This window comes from Canis lupus, chromosome 22, assembly GCF_003254725.2.
Source record: "Canis lupus dingo isolate Sandy chromosome 22, ASM325472v2, whole genome shotgun sequence".
Lineage (NCBI taxonomy): Eukaryota > Metazoa > Chordata > Mammalia > Carnivora > Canidae > Canis > Canis lupus.
The window spans coordinates 24665510-24687442 of NC_064264.1; the positions used below are offsets into that span (position 1 = coordinate 24665510).

At 35.4% G+C, this 21933-nt stretch overlaps 1 pseudogene; it reads left to right on the forward strand.

Annotated features, from left to right (window-relative positions):
• The first annotated feature begins 5266 nt into the window (after positions 1-5266).
• LOC112655825 (AN1-type zinc finger protein 6-like) lies at positions 5267-7165 on the forward strand (annotated as a pseudogene).
• Positions 7166-21933: the final 14768 nt, after the last annotated feature.

A 21933-nucleotide genomic window follows, 5' to 3' on the forward strand; every position in this document is an offset into this window, starting at 1 on the left:
TACTTTTATTATTTAAGAAAACATGCAAATTAAAATGTGATTTTCTACAGTGTCTATATAACATTTCATTCTACTAGTAGAGAAAATGGTTTCAATGAGATCCACAAAAAATAGAACCTAGTAAAATTATATATTCACTGTTAACATGGAAATATCTTCAAGTAAATAATGATACATATGTATTTTGCACATGTAATTATATATGTGGGACATTTATAGAAAGATAAAAGAGAAAGGTCCCTGGGTGGCTCAGTTGTTTAAGCATCCGACTCATGATTTTTGCTCAGGTCATGATCTCATGGGTCTGGAGATTTAGCCCAACTGGAGAGTCTGCTTGACATTCCCTCTTTTTGCCTCTCCATTCACATTCTCTCTCTCTTTAAAATAAGTAAATAAAATATTTCAAAAGAAAAGATAAGAGAGAAGATAAAGATGAAATGGTTAATTTTTATTATGCCAAAGAAGTGGGATTATTTATAAGGCTTCAGGATGAATTTATCATGCTTTAATTTTGCATGGTTTGAGTTTTTAAGAATTTATTTTTAAATTGAATGTTTAAAAATTTATTTTTGTTTTAAATTTAACTTATAAAAAAATGGCTCCAGGCTTAAGCAGACTGATTTTGTTCAAGACATGGTACAGTTCTAAAATTTCTGTCTCAGAATTATAGAAGTTGGAGTCTTGTTTTTAACATGAATACTTATGTAAAATATAAATGTTCATCTCAACTAATAAAAGAATAAAAAGGAATACGTTTTTCATCAGATACTGTCCTTCAAAAATGTGAAAAATCCTCATACTATTTCTGAGTCCAAAGTAGGGACAGTTCACTTAATTTGTATGCCACAGTGTGAATATTTCAGTGGAACTTAATTGTCTTATAATAATCTTAAAATTAAAAAATACATTGTATGTGAAAATATAGGTATTAACATTAAACTATGTGCATATTTTGAATCTTTGCATTAAGTTCAATTTAGTGAAATTGTTAATCATTAAATTTTGTTTAGTTAGACATGGATACTAAATCATCTTAAACGTAAACACTAAAATTAATGGAGCAAGATCACAAAAGAAATTGCTTCCAGGCATTTTTGGTTTACATGCCCGATAAGACAATAGTTAAAGTATATCGATTTTACGAAGTTGTCATCAATTTAGACTAACAGCCATAAGACATTTACTTGAAATAAATATTTACTGAATACCACCTTTGACACTTCCCATGATGGATTAGCCATAGGCATTCTGGAATCATGACAGCATGCCACTGGGGAAAAGCTGGAACTTGCTATAGTTGGTGCTAGGGGACATTATCTTACTAATAATTTGTTGCACAGGGAGTGGTTACTCATTTCAGTTAAAACAGCCACTGTGTATGTTAGTGAGAGTTGAAAGACATTAATGAAATGCTTTTTTGACTTTGGAGTATATTACATTAGTGGAAAAAAGAAGGGAAGGAAGGAGGACTTTGGAGTATATTACATTAGTGAAAAAAAGAAGGGAAGAAAGAAGGAAGGGAGGGAGGGAGGGAGGGAGAGATGAAGGGAGGAAGAAGGAAGGAAGGAAGAAGGAAGGATGGATGGATGGAAGGAAGGAAGTAATTAATTGAACAAAAAATAAAAAGTAGGATCCTTAATATAGAATCCCAGAATCGAACAGTTTCTCACCTACTCAGAGGCAGCTATCTGGGGCTGCTGTATGATCATCACAGTTTCCCTTGCTATACAGGAATAGAGGAGAATGAATGTTTCCTACAGTTAGCTAAATTCTCCAGAAAAAGGAAAGATGGAAGGGCAGAGTCATCCTTCTCTGGCTTCTTTTCCTAAACTCAACTTTAATAATTCAATCTTCCTATCTCATGAGTAAAATAAGTAACAAACAGGAGCCAGGGCTGCAATGCTAACGAGTGGCCCTGCTCATGGAAGCAAATATCAGGATAGAGATTAAGAGTTTCCCCCAATAATATGTCTGTTTGGGAAGAGTGGGTGATGGGCCATTGTATGAGGACAATGATGAACTTGGTTTTGAACCATGATGGTAAAAATTGCTAAGGTTATATGATAGGACCTTGGAGGGAAAACTCCATGAGCTTTCTAATCTTCAGTACTTGCAGTTGAAGAAGTTGGACACCAAAGAGATAATTGTTTGCTCTGTGCAAACCAGAACACTGCTGGCTGCTGAATATATGAAGAAGTAGATCCAGGTTCCAAAGTCAGGGTGTGGATACACCAAAAGTTGTAAGACTTGAACAGACATTCCTCTTTGTTGGAATGCCCTTGACCTCACTTGGTCTAAAAACTCTTGTCTTCTTCAAAGCCTAGTTATTTAGTGCATGACCTTTGAACTCACATTAATATTGTATACCGCTAAAACAGTAGTTATCAAATTACAATATTGCCTGATACACCTTTTTATTTGGGTGAGAAGCATGTTTTTCTCTAATAGAAAATTTGTTGTATTTCTCTTTTTTAAAAAATGCCTTAGATTGCCTTCTGTATTACAACTCTGTCTCTATTTTTGCCTAATTAAAAAAAAAGATTTATTTATTTATTTATTTATTTATTTATTTATTTATTTATTATAGACATAGAGAGAGGGATTGAGAGGCAGAGACACAGGAGGAGGGAGAAGCAGGCTCCATGCCGGGAGCCCAACGTGGGACTCGATCCCGGGACTCCAGAATCACACCCTGGGTCAAAGGCAGGCGCCAAACCACTGAGCCACCCAGGGATCCCCTATTTTTGCCTAATTAATCAAGTTATAAAACAAGGGAGAAGGAGGGACATAATATCTAGCTTGAGTTGGTCAAAGAAGATTTGTAGGCATTTGAAGGGGCATTAGGGTTACATTTTTAAGCATTGAGAGAATTTGAACATAAAGAGAATAAAGGCATAGAAAGCAGGTTGGGGAAAATGATGGGAAGGATTAGTGGCAAGTATGTGTAGGAAATGTGGAGGAGTTCGAGTTCATTGCTAAGTTTCAATATAAGATAAGACAGGAGACAAAGAATAGGGAGTTTTGAATGTCAGCTAAGAAACAGGGTAATATCTGTTAGCTAATGAGGAGTCACTGAATAAGAAAGAGAGAGAAGACCAAAGTTGTATTTCAACAGGAACCTAAATTTGAGAGGTCTTTTAAAAGTCTCCTATAATAATTCAGGTGTGTAGTAATAAGGACCTGGATTTGTGGATTTATTAGAACTCTGGGAGTAATGGCCATAAGAATAGAGAATAGAGAATCTTTTTGAGAGATATTAAGGTAAAATCAGTAAATGTAATACTGATTGATCATTTTACTCACTAGTTTAAAACCCTTCAATGCTTGTCATCTACTGCACTTAGCATAAATTTTAGAGTCTTTATCCTGACCCACAAAACCTTTAATGATTAGGCCCTCTCTTATCTTTTTATCTGCTATCATCTGATGTCGCTTAACTCCACCCCTTCTGTGCTTGCTTCATCCACAATTTGCTCACAATTTTTCTAAAGCTCTTAATTCTTTTCCTGAAGTGCTTTCACACAGACAATCAATTCTCTTGGAATGCTATTTCTTTTCACCTTTCTAACTCCTACATGTACTTCAAGTTTAAACTGAAACAGTTCTCAGAGAGACTCCCCCCAGATCTCCTGGGTCTTTTAGCACCGTTATGTTCGTTTATAGCCATAATCATGTACTATGTGTGTGTGAGTGTGTGAGTGTGTGTGTGGTTAATTGTTTTATGAGAGTTATTTGAGTTATCCTTCCCTTCTATATCACCATTAATGAAGGATCTTTATTCATTTAATTTGTTATACATGTAGCCCCTATGCCTAGTACATTTGGCACAGAGAAGGTGATCAATTAATACCTTTTTAAATAAACAAATGGGAACAATGCACACTCTAACATCTTTTAATTTAGCAATAGAAATTATCTCTCTGTTTCAACCATGCTCAGGTTGTTCTTCAGAAAGTAAATATAATGAAGTTGTAAAAAAGATTCAGAAGTTGTCCTATCCATCTATCTATCTATCTATCTATCTATCTATCTATCTATCATCTATCTATCATCTATCTATCTAATCTTTCCTAATATGATAGTCCATTGTGTATGGAGTTGAAGCCAATAGGATTATTAAGGATTCAATAAAAGGATTATTAAGAGCATTTAAAGAGGGAAAAGGAGGAAATCATACCCATGTTTCTAAAGCATAATGAGATAGGCTAAGCAGAGTAATAAGAAGGAGAAATAAGGAGAGTTAGTGAATGAATCAGAAAAAAAATATATACATAGTATGGAGAATTGCATAAGGCGTGTGGTGGCTGGTAGCGGAGAACAACAGTAGAACATTCTATGGTGATATTTAAGGATCTTTGTTACTTATCTCACAGCAGAAGACATTACAGGAAATGAATAGCTAAATAGTCAAGAGATACAGTTTTTAGCTTACTCCTTGTAATGGAGAGATATTACTTGAATTCATATTAAAGACTATCCCTATTGAAAATTTGAGAATTAGCATAATGTGTTGTGAATATACATGTATTGTTCTTCGAATTGCCTATCACCCTTCAGTGTCATGCCTAGAAGGTCCTTAGAATCTCACTTAGCTGTTTCATGTGACACCCCAGGCATTACATTTGTAACCATATTGAATAAGTGGGACTTAGTTAAGGGTGAATAGGCATTAATTTTATTTTTTCAAGGACCTTTAAAGCCATACTCTAGATGTTTTTTGGAGAGAATAGGGGTGAGTGAAATTTTGTGCGGGTCGCATTGCTTTTGTAGTCCATGTCAATCACAAGTGGGATTTCATTTCAGTGATTAAATAACACCCTTAAAAAAAAAGATTTTATTTATTTATTCATGAGAGACACACAGAGAGAGGCAGAGACATAGGCAGAGGGAGGAGCAGGCTTCATGCAGGGAGCCCGATGCGGAACTTGATCCCTGGATTCCAGGGATCACGCCCTGAGCCAAAGGCAGATGCTCAACCACTGAGCCACCCAGGTGTCCCTAAATAACCCTTTTAATATAATATTAAAACTTTATTTATAAATTCAGCTTAAAGTTTCTGCCCAGTGTCAACTCAGTTCTGCCTTAGGCCATAAAGCTTGCATTTGGGAAAGGCGGTTTCTTTTTCCTTCTTTCCTCCTTTTCCTCTCCCAACTACACCTGCTACCTTGGGATCCTCTGGGTTGAAACAAATGGGAAGTTGGTGGGAGGAGGGGACAAGGCTATGCTGAATGTTCTCACTGAATGTTAGATTTTTTTTAGCGTTGGCATGGCCTTAAGGGCACAGGTATATTTGGTAGACACTGCTTTTCAAATGCTGATCAACTTACAGTCTCTTGATATTTACAAGGTTACCTGTCGCTGGCAATTTTTTGCTATCTCTTCAGACTTGCAGAAGTCTGTCTCTCTTAAACCTTTAGGCAGTACTTTTAAGGTAAGATCTCCCTTAGGCTGATCTTAGGTAGATTCCATTGTTCACTCTGTTTAGTCTATAAGAAATATACTTAATTATATTATGGTATTATATTATGCAGACATAACCCCCCTATACTGCCGTTCTTTACTCCATTGCCAGAAAATGACAGCCTCATCCACAACTTTATAGTAGTGCAGTGGGCAGGGCGGGCAGCCGCCAGGTGTGCAACAGAGAAACATGGCTCAAGAAACTGCACTGCTGGGGATTTACCCCAAAGATGCAGATGAAATGAAATGCCGGACACCTGCACCCCAATGTTTATAGCAGCAATGTCCACAATAGCCAAACTGTGGAAGGAGCCTCGGTGTCCATCGAAAGATGAATGGATAAAGATGATGTGGTTTATGTAGATAATGGAATATTACTCAGCCGTTAGAAATGACAAATACCCACCATTTGCTTCAACGTGGATGGACCTGGAGGGTATTATGCTGAGTGAAGTAAGTCAATAGGAGAAGGACAAACATTATATGGTCTCATTCATTTGGGGAATAGTGAAAGGGAATAAAGGGGAAAGGAGAGAAAATGAGTGGGAAATATCAGAGAGGGCGACAGAACATGAGAGACTCCTAACTCTGGGAAACGAACTAGAGGTAGAGGAAGGGGAGGTGGGCGGGGGCAGGGGGGATAAGGTGACTGGGTGACGGGCACTGAGGGGGGCACTTGACTTGGGATGAGCACTGGGTGTTATACTATATGTTGGCAAATTGAACTCCAATAAAAATATATACCAAAAAAAAAAAAAAAGAAAGAAACTAATCACAGCCAAGTGCCTATGCTTTGTTCCATTGGCTGCAGGTTTTATGGAAACCCTCGTACAAATGGCATGCATTCAGTATGCTATAAAGAACATCTTCAAAAAGAGAATAGTAGTAATGGTAGTAGAATAAGCCTACCTGCAGCCTCTGTCAGCCTCGGTCTGAATCTTCGCCCATCCAGGGCACAGACAGCAGGGCCCGGGAGGCTCAGTTACCACTAGACTCCACGTCTGCATCTGTGCAGCCAGGCCCTGTATCGGATCAGTCACTTGTATCAGAATCTGTTGCGTCTCCCCAAATGGACAGTACATCTGTGGACAAAACAGTGCCTGAGACAGAAGACCTGCAAGCTTCAGTATCAGATACATCACAGCAGCCATCTGAAGAGCAAAGCAAGTCTCTTGAAAAACCAAAACAAAAAAAGAATCACTGTTTCATGTGCAGGAAGAAAGTGGGACTTACTGGGTTTGAATGCCAGTGTGGAAATGCTTACTGTGGTGTACACCATTACTCCGATGTACAAAATTCCTTTTACAATTACAAAGCTGATGCTGCTGAGAAAATCAAAAAAGAAAATCCAGTAGTTGTTGATGAAAAGATCCAGAAGATTTGAATTCCTGCTGGAATACAAAATCCTTTGACCATCTGCAAACTAAAAATTGACTTTAGGGTTTGTTTGTTTGTTTTTCCTAGTCATTGGGAATGTAGAGCACTGGATCTTGCAAAGACCTTTTAATCATGCATATCATCAGAAGAATAGATTTTTGTTTTTATTTTGAAAATGACTCTGAACATTTATTTCCATTGCAGTTTCTGTGGCTGAAAAGACTTAAGTAAACTTTACAAGTATTATACTTTTAAGAACATTTTAGTTTTAATTGAGTGCAAAGGGCTTTTATAACAAACGTGAAAAAATTTTGGAGGGCCGTGATTTTTCCAGAATTAAACATGCATGTGTTGATCTTGCAGTTTATTTTCTCATTTTGTGTGTACATAGCTTTTCTCTGCAGCACTAGCTCTGTTTATGGCACCCCTTTGGGGCACAGCAACCTACCAGTCACTGAATGTACAGACATTCATCCTTACAGCTGCTTTGGGGTTTTCATTAACAAAGGTTCTACATATGTTAGCATATAGTTTCTTTGCACCCACTATTTGTGTCTGAATCATTTGTCACAGGAGAGTGTGTGCTGATGAGATTCTAAGTTTGTGTATTTTTAAATTTTTTTGAGTGAGGGAAGAAAAGGCTGTATGCATTTCATTGCCGACTGCAGGTTTCTTTCAGATTACGTTCATTGGTCTGTGTGTATACAATATGAAGAATGGTCTGAAGTAATTGTGCTATATTTATGTTTTTCCACCAGTCTTTGATTAAATAAAAAAGGAAAAAAATAAAAATAAAAAAAAAGGAAAGAAAGGAAAGGAAAATAAAAGAAAAAAAAAGACTTCTCCCTTTAGGAATCAAATAGTATCTATGTCCCTTGAACTTTAGGAAACATGTAGCAAGCTGTCAGGTGGTTGTATTATTACTTCCTGCATTTGTTTTAAAGGTGGGAAGCACCCTTCTCCATCTCTAAAAAGAATGCTAAAGCCAGGAATCTGAAACCCTCTCTCCCAAGTGGATTTTTTAATGTCTAACTCCTTTACATACCAGAGGTAGCAGAACCCATTTCACATTTAAATATGCCTTAAGGGATCCCTGGGTGGCGCAGCGGTTTGGCGCCTGTCTTTGGCCCAGGGCGCGATCCTGGAGACCCAGGATCGAATCCCACGTCGGGCTCCCGGTGCATGGAGCCTGCTTCTCCCTCTGCCTATGTCTCTGCCTCTCTCTCTCCCTCTCCGTGTGACTATCATAAATAAATAAAAATTAAAAAAAAATAAATAAATAAATAAATATGCCTTAAATAGGTGGATCCCTTCTTTAATTTAGGATCTGAGGGTACTTCACATGTATTAAATAAATTGTTCTTGATTTTTGAGGTATCAGCCAAAATTAGAACTAAAAAAAAAAACAAAAAAAAAACAAAAAACAAATCCTATTCCAACTTTGTGACTTATGCCACCAAGAAAAAAAAAGTCAGGTGTTAATTCTTGCCGTCCCCTATTTTCCTGTTTTTTTCCCATAGATAAGTATTTACATGTGCTATTTCAAATTCCATTTGAGTCTTGCTCTATACCTGCTTGTCATTTGCTTTAGAATATCCCTGCCAATGCAACATATAGGTCGCATGTTATCAGATCAGATTACCACATTTTAACTAATATTGAAATGATTTTTCTAAATTTAAATATATAAAGTGAATGGTAGATTTTTATATTTTCCCAATATTTAGCTTGGCTCATATTAAAAAAAAAAAAAAAAAAAAAAACCTCTTTCTAAGTGTCTGTAACTAATATTTAACAATAGTACTTAAGGAATACGTGCTTAACACTAATATTTAACTGGTACTTAACAGCAGTACTTAACCAGTACTTGCTCTTTGACTTTTTTTTTCTTTGACTTCTTCAAGAGCAGGTTTATGTGAATGAATACATGTATATGTGTGCATATCTGTTTAAATTACTTTCCCAAGATGGAGCTACTTCTGCCTGGCACCATCTAAACAAGCTGAAACTTAGGCAATTTTCATGTCCCTATAAATGTTCCACTTGACCAGAAATGCAGTATATTTAAGCACCCAATCTCCAAATGCTAACCCAGCTCTGGGATCTATACTTATTTCTTCTCACTCCCACCAAGGTGGCCCCAGCCAATCATGTATTTTCTATTTTTCTCATCCTTGCTCTTTATTCTTTATCCTGTACAAATTTCCTGTCTCACACCCCATTTTGTGGTTCTCTGAGCTCTGGGGAGAGACTGTCTGTTTCATGAGGCATTAAATAAGCACTCATTTGTATCACCTAAATTGTCTTTAATCATTTTTAGCCTGTGTGTGTGTGTGTTTCTGTGTGTTAGTTAAGTGAACTTTTCAAATAATTTTCTCTATGTTCTATATTTCCAATTCCAGTTGGTCTGAGAGGTGATTTGAAAACTGATCACAGAATTTTATGGGGATTTAGCCACCAAGTTATTTCATACATTCAAATTATTTTACTTTGATTTCACATTGTATACGATTGAAGTTTCCTGAAGATTTAATCTACAAGAAATAATGTATTGTGAATTTTTGTGAAAATGTATGTAAGGGAAGTGAGTTCTCAATTTTCTTTTTTTTTTTTTTTTTAAATTTATTTATTCATGATAGTCACACGGAGAGAGAGAGAGAGAGGCAGAGACACAGGCAGAGGGAGAAGCAGGCTCCATGCACCGGGAGCCTGACGTGGGATTCGATCCCGGGTCTCCAGGATCGCGCCCTGGGCCAAAGGCAGGCGCCAAACCGCTGCGCCACCCAGGGATCCCAGTTCTCAATTTTCTTTATAAATTTTCCTAGAAGATAAATTTGCAAATCTACATGGCAAAATTGACTTTGATTGATCATTCATGGCATGTTATTTCTTATTTTAAAACTCAAGTTAGGGGGACACCTGGGTGGCTCAGTGGTTGAGCATCTGCCTTCAGCTCAAGGCGTGATCCCAAGGTCCCGGAATCAAGTCCCACATCAGGCTCCCTGCATGGAGCCTGCTTCTCCCTCTGCCTCTGTCTCTGCCTCTCTCTCTCTCTGTGTTTCTCATGAATAAATAAATAAAATCTTTAAAAAAATAAAACTAGAGTTAGGGAAATAAAGATGTTTAGTATTCTGAAAAAGTGACACATTCAATCTTTCTTACTATATTTTCTATGAGAAATATGAGTTCTCATAAACTTATGATAAGTAGATCATTACTGAAAAAGGATACATTAGACTGTCAAATTAACTTCAATTTTTTCCCCATGGTCTTCAACCTTCTTTGATTTGATCACCAATAAGCTACCAATGTTTAACTTTCAGACAATATACTTAAATTCCATTTCATCAGAAGTCATAGAAATTATGAAATCAGGTTTCTGACAGGTTATTATGATGTCCTTTGTATGTTACATCTTCTCTAATTGTTAATCAGTGCAACATAGTTTTTAAATATCTTTTCAAAAAAATCTTTTCAAATTAGAAAAAAAATACATAATAGAATAAATAACAAAGTAGAGACAAAAGAATTGCCACTCCCATAAACCAATGCAACCCTTGGATTAGTCTATTTTCTAAATGCATTCACATTGATTTTCTGATTAGAGGCTCACAACAATATTTTAAAAATTTTAGAAACAAGTTCTAATATATTTTTACTATATTACAAATGGGTATGACAGAAATTAAAAATTTAATGTGATTTCTATCCATTATTAGAATGCTGTGTTTCAGGAAACAGTTTTGAGGAACAGATAGAAGGAATTCTCTCTACTTAAAAATACTTTAAAGATTAAAAAGAAAAAACATTAAAGGGTATATTTTTATTCCAGAAAATTATGAAAGGGGAAAAATCCTGAAGGAATAAATTTAGATTTAGAATTTAACTTTCTTAGCAATGATATATTTTTAATAAGAATCACAAACCCAGGGGTGCTCATCAGCTAAGCATCTGCCTTCGGCTCAGGTCATTATTTGAGGGTCCTGGTATTAAGCTCTGCATTAGACTTCCTACTCAACTGGGGGTCTGCTTCTCCTCCCACCCTACTTGAGCTCTCTCTTTCTCTCTCAAATAAGTGAATAAAATTTTTTAAAAAATCACAAACCCAAATTGCAAGATTATATTAAGAAGAAAAGTTATGAGAGCCCAATTAATTGGGCTCACATAACTTAGACATCCAGAGAGTTGCCTGTTTGGGATATTTCTTATATCAGGCATTTAACAATGCTATTAGTTCTCTATTTCTTTTCCTACCCTGAGCACTTCTCTCTGAATGTGGGGCTCATTGTCCCCTACTGGACATAACTGAACATGTATATGGGAAATACTGGCACAGGGACCACCTTACATTGTTTTCTAAATTCAAAGTCCTAGGAAGAAAAGATAAAACTCTTTGCAGGTGTATGGCTCGAACATACTGACTCCAACTGACCTAACTTAATCATTGACCGTTTGGATTGAGTAACAGAATCATGGATCCCTAAATAAAGGCTACTTGAAAGACAGGAGAAATGTTCCCATTAAACAAAATGGGCTACAGCTGCAAACTATCTATGATTTAAATTTGTCAATTAGCACAGCCCTGAAATAAGCTTGAAGAAATCATTAGAGCCATGGGAATCCCATTCAGCATGCGAAATGTTCATTAGCCCCTGATGCATTTATTCAGTAAAACATTTATCCTGTATGATACTTCTGGCTTTTCTAAATGGGAAATTGTGTGTAAGCCACTAGGAAGAAACTCAGTGTTGTCTTATTACACTTTCATTTAAGGTAGAAGAGCGTAAATTTGTAATAGGACACTCAAAATATTTGAGTCTTTATGCTGCTTCAATCTCTTTCAAAACAATATGCCTGGTGCCTGGACAGCAATGGTATCTTTTCTCCGGTGCACTCATTGTAAGACTGACGTTGGCAAACTTCTTCGTGATAGGACCAGACAAAAAATGCTTTCAGCATTGCAGGCCTACAGTCTCTGTCTCAACTACTCAACTCTGTTGTGTAGCCTGAAAGAAGCCATAGGCAGATAAGAAACAAGTGAACATTGTTGTGATCCGATAAAACTACTGTGGATAAAAGTAAGATCTGCCAATAAGAATAGCAAAAATAACTTGGTATTCCAGCTATTAACACATGTCATCTTTCATAGTGCTATGATTTAAATGCAAAAAAGAGAATCCTCAAGTAGCCTCCTTGTTGAGTATGGAGCCTGAGGTGGTGCTCAATCCCCGGATCCCAAATCATGACTTGAGCCCAAATCAAGAGTTGCTACTTAACCAACTGAGCCATCCAGGTGTCCCAACACTTTTAAAATTTTAAAGGAAACCTGATTTTTATCTTGAATCCCATATCTCAGGAAAATAATATCCATCAAATATGATAGTCTAAAAAAGTCATTCACAGAACTGCTGAGTTGAAGAAATTTTATATCCCACAAACCTGTTCAAAGAAACCCTCTACTAGAGGGTAGAAACCAAAAATGAAGAGTGTATGGTATTAGTTCAGTGAAAAAAACTAAGGAAAACAGCAGGCCTGAAAGATAATTGGGCAAAATTAGAGAAAAATTCATGAGCAAGGGTAGTTGATTTTATATATATATATATATATATATATATATATATATATATATATATACACACACACACACACACACATACACACTCACATGAGAGACACAGAGAGAGGAAGAGACACAGGCAGAGGGAGAAGCAGGCTCCATGCAGGGAGCCTGATGTGGGACTCAGTCCCAGGACTCCAGGATCAAGCCCTGGGCTGAAGGCAGGCACTCAACCACTGAGCCACCCAGGTGTCCCAAGAGTAGTTGATTTTAAAGATTAGAATGCATTCTAAAAAACAGATGAAGTTTTGGAAATGACAAAGGAGAAATATTTTCCAATTATAAAGAGAAATTGGAAAGGCAACCAGAAGTCCTTGGATTGAAAACAAAATGAAACCAAAATCCTGTATAACAATGTCATTATTTAAATATGAATGGAACTAACGTGTAACATAACTTGAGCCATTAGTGGAGTTTAAAAAGAAAATCTACTTGACCTTGCTCTGAGGAACTTTCTCTTTTAAATGGCACAGGGCATGAGCACTGGTAGAGAAGAAGAAGCAATCTATCAGACTTCATTAATTAGACCTGCAGTAAATAATATTTATATAACCAGATCATATTAAATGTTATTGATCCATTCTCAATTTTTAGATACAAAGTACTAAGCATAGAAAATTTCATTATCTTTAAAGAAATAAAAATAAATTTTAGTAACCAAGTGCAAACAAATATACATTTGAAGTAATGTAGGAGGGGATATATGGAGGAGGAGAGGCAGAGGGATGACTGAAAATTTGATAATCTCTTTTTACTAGGAAGAAGAGAATCAATAGGCAATGTTTTGTTAAATTGACAAATCAAGATATTCAGCTCTAACAATCTGAAGCTTAAAAATTACCAGTTAAGGTAATAAAAATAATACAATTATTAGGAAAGAGGGGCTTACAAGCATGGGAGATGCAAATGAATTAGGTCTCCATCAATATTATTAATATTAGGTCAATGGTTAATAAATGGACTTGATTGATCAAGAAATAATAATCTCAGAGCTCAAAGATGGTGAGAGAGTAGGAGGACCATGGGCTTGCTTTGTCCTACAAATACAACTAGATGACTATCAACTCATCCTACATACCCCAGAAATCAACCTCAAGACTGGCAGAACAAACTCCACAACTAAAGGTAGAGAAGAAGCTACATAAAAGAAAGTAAGAAGTGAAGTGATATGGTTTGGTAGAGAAACAGATCTTGCCCACCGAGGAGGGAGCCATGGTAACAGAGAAGAGTGAGAGACAGACAGGGGAGCACACAGTGAAAACTAATCCCCATAGCACTCCAGGAGTCCCACAAGGAGAAAGAGAAAAGGAGGCAGAAATTTATTTGAAGAGATAATAGTGAAAACTTCCCTAATATGGGTAAGGAAACAGATACTTAGTTCCAGGAGGCTCAGAGAACCCCCAACAAAATCAACAAATGCAAATCCACACTAAGACATATTATAATTAAAATGGCAAAATAAAAAATAAAAAAATAAAAATAAATAAAATGGCAAAATATAGGTTAAAAAAAAGAAGAAAAGAAAAGCAGCAAGACAAAAGAAGACAGTTACCTATAAGGGAAACTAATAAGGCTATCAGGGGATTTTTAGCAGACATTTTCCAAGGCAGAAAGGAGTGGCATAATATATAAGAATTTCCCAGACAAAAACTCAATGAGTTCATGACCATTAACCTAGTCCTATATAAATATTAAAAGAGACTCTTTTAAAAATTTATTTATTTATTTATTTATTTATTTATTTATTTATTTATTTATTTATTTGAGGGGCAGAAGGAGAGGGAAAGCGAATCCCAAGCAGACTCTGCACTGAGTGAAGAGCTGGTTGTGGAGCCGGATCTCACAACCTTGAGATCATGATCTGAGCTGAAAACAAGAGCTCCTGGGTGGCTCAACTGAGTGTGCCACCCAGAGACCTGTGAAGGGGACTCTTTGAGTAGAAATACCAGTCAAGAAATTCACAAAGCAAAAGGATGTAAAATATGACACTATATACCGAAAATATGGGGAAGAGAGGAGTAAAGAATGGGTTCAAACTTAAATGACCATCAACTTAATATCGACTACTATATATGCAGAAGATGTTATATACAATCTAAAAGGTAACCACAAGTCAAAAGACACTAAAAATATGCAAAGAATAAAGAGAAATAAATCAAAATATATCAAAATATAAATAAGGTCAGAAAACCATGAAAAAGAGGAAGACAAGGAGGGTCAGAGAAAATCTTCAGAAGCAAAACAGTATAAAATGGAAATAAATACATATCTATCAATAATTACTTTGAATGTAAATGTACTAAACACTCCAATCAAAAGACAGAGGGTTATAGAATTATAGAAAGAATTAAAAAAGCCATTTATATGCTGCTTACAAGAGATTCATTTTAAAGCTAAAGACACCAACAGATTGAAAGCGAGCAGCTGGAGAAACATCCATCATGCAAATGGATGTCAAAAGAAAGCTGGAGTAGCAATACTTATATCAGATAAAATGGACTTTAAAACAAAGTCTGTAATAAAAGACAAAGAAGGACACTAAATAATAATAAAGGGGATAATACAACAAGAAGACATAAAAATTGTAAATATTTATGCACCCAACATAGGAGCATCAAACACACAAAACAGTTAATAATAAACATAAAGGAACTAACCAGTAATAATACAATAATCCAAAGGCTTTAACACCCAATTACATCAACAGATCATTTTAATAGAAAATCAAGGAAACAATGGCTTTGAATGAGATATTGGACCACATGTATTTAACAGATATTTTCAGAACATTCCATCCTAAAGCAGCAGAATGGAACATTCTCCAGAATAGAAATAGATCATACATTAGGCCATAAAACAAGCCTCAACAGATTCCAAAAATTGAAGTCATTTCATGCATCTTTTCTGATCACAAAGTTATGAACTAGTAGTCAGCCACAATAAAAAAATCTAGATAGACCATGAACACCTGGAAGTTAAAGAACATGCTTAAACAATGAATGGGTCAACTAGGAATAAAAGTATGAATAAAAAAAGTACATGGAAACGAATGAAAATGAAAGCACAATGGTCCAAAGTCTTTGGGATGAAGCAAAAGTGGTTATAAGAAAAAAGTTTATAGCAATACAGGCCTACCTCAAGAAGTAATAAAAAGGTCAAATAAATAATTTAACCTTACACCTAAAGGATCCAGAAAAAGAACAATAAACAAAACCCTAAACCAGCAGGAATTATTATAAAGGAAATAATAAAAATTAGAGAAGAAATAAATGATATAGAAACTAAAAAAGCAATAGAAGGGACGCCTGGGTGTCTCATCAGTTGAGCTTCTGCCTTTGGCTCAGGGCCTGATCCTAGAGTCCCAGGATTGAGTCTCACATTGGGCTCCCTGCATGGAGCCTGCTTCTGCTCCCTCTGCCTAAGTCTTTGCCTCTCTTTCTGTGTCTCTCATGAATAAATAAATAAAATCTTTATAAAAAATAAAACTAAAAAAATAAAAATACATAAAACTAAAAAAGCAATAGAATAGATTAATGAAAGCAAGAGCTGGCTCTTTGAAAAAAATCAATAAAATCAATAAACCTCTAGCCAGACTTACCAAAAAAAAAAAAAAAAAAAGAGAGAGATGAAGAATTCAAAAAAATGAAATCACAAATGACAGAGGAGATATAACAACCAACACCACAGAAATAGGGTTATGAGAGAATATTATGAAAAACTATATGCCAACAAATAGTATAACGTAGAGAAAAATTCCTAGAAACATATAAACTACCAAAACTGAAACAGAAACAAATAAAAAATTGACCAGACTAATTACCAGCGAAGAAATTGAATCAGGGATCCCTGGGTGGCGCAGCAGTTCGGCGCCTGTCTTTGGCCCAGGGCGCGATCCTGGAGACCCGGGATTGAGTCCCACGTCGGGCTCCCGGTGCATGGAGCCTGCTTCTCCCTCTGCCTGTGTCTCTGCCTCTCTCTCTCTCTCTCTCTCTGTGTGACTATCATAAATAAAAAAAATAGATAAATAAATAAAAAAATTAAAAAAAAAAAGAAATTGAATCAGTAACCAGAAAACTCCTAGCAAACAAAGTCCAATACCTGATGGCTTCACAGGTGATTTCTACCAATCATTTAAAGAAGAGATAATACTGGGGATCCCTGGGTGGCTCATTGGTTCGGCTCCTGCCTTTGGCCCAGGGCGATCCTGGAGTCCCGGAATCGAGCCCCACGTGGGCTCCCGGCATGAAGCCTGCTTCTCCCTCTCTCTCTCTCTCTCTCTCATAAATAAATAAATAAATAAATAAATAAATAAATAAATAAATCTTAAAAAAAGAGATGATACTTATTCTTCTCAAACTATTCCAAAAAATAGAAAAGGAAGGAAAACTTCCAAATTCATTCTGTGAGGCCAGCCTTACTTTGATACCAAAACCAGATAAAGACAACACACACACACACACACACACACACACAAACTATAGGACAATACATCTGATGAACATAGATGCAGAAAAACTTAACAAAATAGTAGCAAACAAATCCAATAATACATTTTTAAAAATCACCAAAATAAAGTGAGATTTATTCCTGGGTTGCCAAAGAGGTTCAACATTTGGAAATTGATTAACATAATACACTACATTAATAAGAGAAGGATATGAACTATGTGATAAAAAAACGGAACTATGTGATAATTTCAATAGAGAAAAAAACATTTGGCAGCATACAACATCCATTCATGATAAAAAAATCTCAACAAAGAATTAGAGGGAGCATACCTCAACATAATAAAGGCCATCTATGAAGAACCCACAGATAACATCATCCTTAATGGATGAAAAATGGAGAACCTTTTCCCTAAGCCCAGGAACAAGACAGGGATAACCACTCTCACACTTTTATACAACATAGTAGTAAGATACTGGCCATAGCAATCAAACAACAAAAAGAAATGAAAGGCACCCAAACCAGTAAAGGAAGCAATAAAACTTTCACTATTTCCATATGGCATACTATATATAGAAAACCCAAAAGGCGTCATCAAAAAACTGCTAGAACTGATAAACAAATTTCGTAGAGTTGCAGGATACAAAATTAGTGTACAGCAATCTGTTGCATTTCTATACCAATAATGAAGCAGCAGAAAGAGAAATTAAGGAATTAGTCCTCTTTACAATTGCATCAAAAAGAATAAGATAACTAGGAATAAACCTAACCAAAGAGATGAAAGACCTGAACTCTGAAAAATATAAAACACTGATGAAAGAAATAAAGGTGATACAAAGAAGTGGAAAGACATTCCACGCTCATGGACTAGAAGAACAAATATTATTAAAATGTCTATACTATACAAAGCAATCTACACATTTAATGCAATCCCCACCAAAATACTGACAACACTTTCCACAGAACTAGAACAAACAATCCTAAAATTTGGATGGACCCACAAAAGACCCAAATAGCCAAAGTAATCTTAAAAAGAAAAGCAAAGCTAGAGATGTCACAGTCTGCGATCTCAAGTTATATGATAAGGCTGTAGTAATCAAAATAGTATGATACTGGTACAAAAACAGACACAAGGATCAATAGAGCAAAATAGAAAACCCAGAAATAAACCCACAATTATATGGTCAATTAATATTCAGCAAAGCAAGAAAGAATATCCAATGGGAAAAAGTCTCTTCAACAAATGGTGTTGGGAAAACTGGACAACAACATGCAAAGAATGAAACTGGATCACTATCTTACACCCTACACAAAAATAAATTCAAAAGGGATTAAGACCTAAATGTGAGACCTTAAAACATAAACATCTTAGAGGAGAACACAGGGAGTAACTTCTCTGATGTGGGCTATAGCAACATTTTTTAAGATATGTCTCCTAAGGCAAGGGAAACAAAAGCAAAAATAAACGGTTGAGACTTCCACAAAATAAGAAGCTTCTGCACAGCAAAGGAAATAATCAACAAACTAAAAGGCAACCTATGGAATGTGAGAAGATATTTGCAAATGACGTATCTGATAAAGGGTTAGTATCCAAAATATAGAAAAGAACTTGAAAATTCAACACCCCAAAACCAAATGGTCTAAGACATGAACAGACATTTCTCCAAAGAAGACATCCAGATAGCCAACAGACATATAGAAAGATGTTCAACATCACTTATCATCAGGAAATGAAAGGCAAACAAGGTATCACCTCATACTCATCAGAATGGCTAAAATCAACAACACAAGAAACAATAGGTGTTGGTGAGGATGTGGGGGAAGAGGAACACTTGTGTACTGTTGTAGAAACTACACTGGTATAGTCACTGTGAAAAACACCGTGGAATTTCCTCAGAAAGTTAAAAATAGAACTATTCTAAGATCTAGCAATTGTACTACTATTTACCCAAAGAATGCAAAAACACTAATTCACTTAGTGTATCCCCATTAAATCCATGGGGATACATGGGCCCCCAATGTTTATGGCAGTATTATTTACAATAGTCAAGATACGGAAGAAGCCCAGTGTCTATCAATTGATGAATGGCTAAAGCAAATATCGTATCAATATACAATGGAATACAAGCATAAAGAAGGATGAAATCCTAATATTTGCCATGACATGGGGGGACTAAACAGTATAATGCTAAGCAATTTAAGTCAGAGAAAGACAAATACTGTATGAGTTCATTCGTGTGGAATTTAAGAAATAAAACAAATAAGCAAAGAGGAAAAAAGAGAGAGATACAGAGGGACAACCAAGAAACACATTCTTTTATTTTTTTTTTAAGATTTTATTTATTTGAGAGAGAGTGCGTGTGTGTGCACAAGAAGGGGAGCAGCAGGAAGAGGGAGAAGCAGGCTCCCCTCGTTGAGCAGGAAGCCCAACTAAGCCACCTAGATGCCCCAAGAAACACTCTTTTAACTATAGAGAATAAAATGATGGTTACCAGAAGGGGGATGGGTTAAATAGGTGATGGGGATTACGGGATACACTTGTTATGATGAGTACCAAGTGACGTATGGAAATGTTGATTGTCTATATTGTGCACCTCAGATTAATATAACACTGTATATTAACTAACTGGCATCAAAATAAAAAGCTTAAAAAAGAAATAATCTCAGGGGCACCTGGGTGGCTCAGTCAGTTAAGCATCTGCCTTCAACTCGGGTCATGGTCCTGTGGTCCTTGTGATAGAGTCCCAAGTTGGGCTCCCTGCTCAGTGAGGAGCCCTCTCTCACCCCATTTATGCTCTCTTGCTCTCTCCTTCTCTTCCAAATAAATAAATAAAATCTTCAGGATAAAAAAAAGAAATAATCTCAGGCAAATATTTAGAAATATATGAAGATTTCTTCCAGAAAATATTAAAAAAGACAAAACTAAAAGCAGTTGTCTCTAAGGAGCAGTAATAAAAGACAAAAAGAAAAAAGAAAAATAAATATATCTTAAAGCTAGTAATAAAAGTTTTTTTTAAATCAAACTATTTTCTATTACCTTGTTAAATGCATGAAATCTTATGTGATAAAAACAAAATAAAAGCATACACATAAAACAATGACAACTGCCACCAAAGCAACAACAATAAAAAGATTACTCTCACAATGCCAAATTAATGGACATTTCTCTAGTGAAAGACATTAGGACACCAAGGTCAATGCTAACAAACGTCATTTAGACTGGCAGGATCCTAATACCTGAGTAATTTATACCTTTAATGTAAGTTCACATAGAAAACATTGGAAAATAAAATGTTTAAAATCAAAGTCGAATATGTTCACAACGAGCTGAGAGAGCATAGACTTATTTTTAACTTTTTATTAATTTATCTATTATTAACTTACAAATCTATTCTTTTAAAAATATTTATTTATTTTAAAGAGAGAGAGTGAGCCCGAATGGGGGGAGTGGCAGAGAGAAAGAGAGAATCCTCAAGCAGACTCCTGACTGAGCAAGGAGCCTGACTCCATCCCAGGACCCTGAGATCATGACCTGAGCAGAGGTCAAAAGTGAAAGCTGAAGCAAGTGAGCTAAGCAAGCACCCCTTTAGAAATCTGTTCTTAAAAATTGTGGATTTCTGCCTCTCCATAGTGAGCATTACTTTAAATTATGATATAGTGCAAGGTAAACATGGAAGGGCTGTGGTTTGTGGAGTGTGCAATCAGAGATTGGCAGATACAGTGAACAGTTCTCTTTGGGGGATACATGGCTCCATAGTCACTTATATAAAATTAGGTCTCAGGGAAAAAAAGGATGCAAAAAATAACCAACACTATTTCCTTATGATTTTATTAATTAAGATTCTATTATTTAAATTTATTCTTTATTCGAATCGAAAAGTGCTATAGTATGTATCTTACCAAAACTACCTTAAAAAGCATACCCCATGTAGCATTTCTTTATTAGTTATTTTGCAACATTTTTATAATATAAAAATGGTAATTTCTTACCTTTAATAACTAGCACTTCAAAAACACAATTACAAGTAGTATGATCAAGAATCCCTTTTGCATTCAATTTTTTCTTAACTTTGTGAATAATTAATTTCCCTTAAAATAACAACATAATGTATTTTAATAAAAGAATTACAACCCAACTTAAGTGATACAATTAGTAGTAATTATTCTCAATAGCAATTGTCTCTTATTAAAAATATTGAAGTGTCAACTGAGAAACTTTAAGATTTAAAAATGAATTTTTTTCTGCAAATGTCCTTGAAGTTGTAGAATATAATAGACTACTTTAAAGGGAATTATCCTCTGGATAGAGCATGTTTAAACTATATGGAAGTTAGCCTACACTATTAAAGATGCTCCCAGAGGAATTCACAGTGTGATTTTGTGTATCAATTTGACTTCATCTGGATCCAAAGTTAATTTGGCCTTAATTTAGCACATCTCTTGTGATGGAAATTAATTTGGATGTAAGTTCTTCATGTTAAAAATTGCAATTCTAATGCTAATAAATTGTTATAATTATATTTCCAATATGGAAATATAATTTTACATGTCTATATTCTCATTTGACAGGTATCATATAATAAGGCTAAAGTCAGGAAATTTTATCAAAGAGTGAATAGGTAACACTTTGGTAGAAGTGACTGAGGCCACTGATCTAACCAAACTGTTTATAGCTGATTTAGACTTATATAATCTTATATATATTTGTATAAAATATATCAATATAAATAAATTAAACAAAATATATTACTACACTATTTGAATACTCTCAAATTTCTAGTTGACTGGCATAATTTAGAGAAGATTTAAAATATTATACCATGTAAAGATACCTATGCCATTGAAATTTCTAAATATGTCATTAAATTAGAAAATGTTCTTATGCCTACTTATCTTGACATTTAATGATGTTAAGATTGATATTTTTTTACAGTTAGCCGAGGAGAATCTATTTTTTTTTAATTTTTATTTATTTATGATAGTCACAGAGAGAGAGAGAGAGAGAGAGAGGCAGAGACACAGGCAGAGGGAGA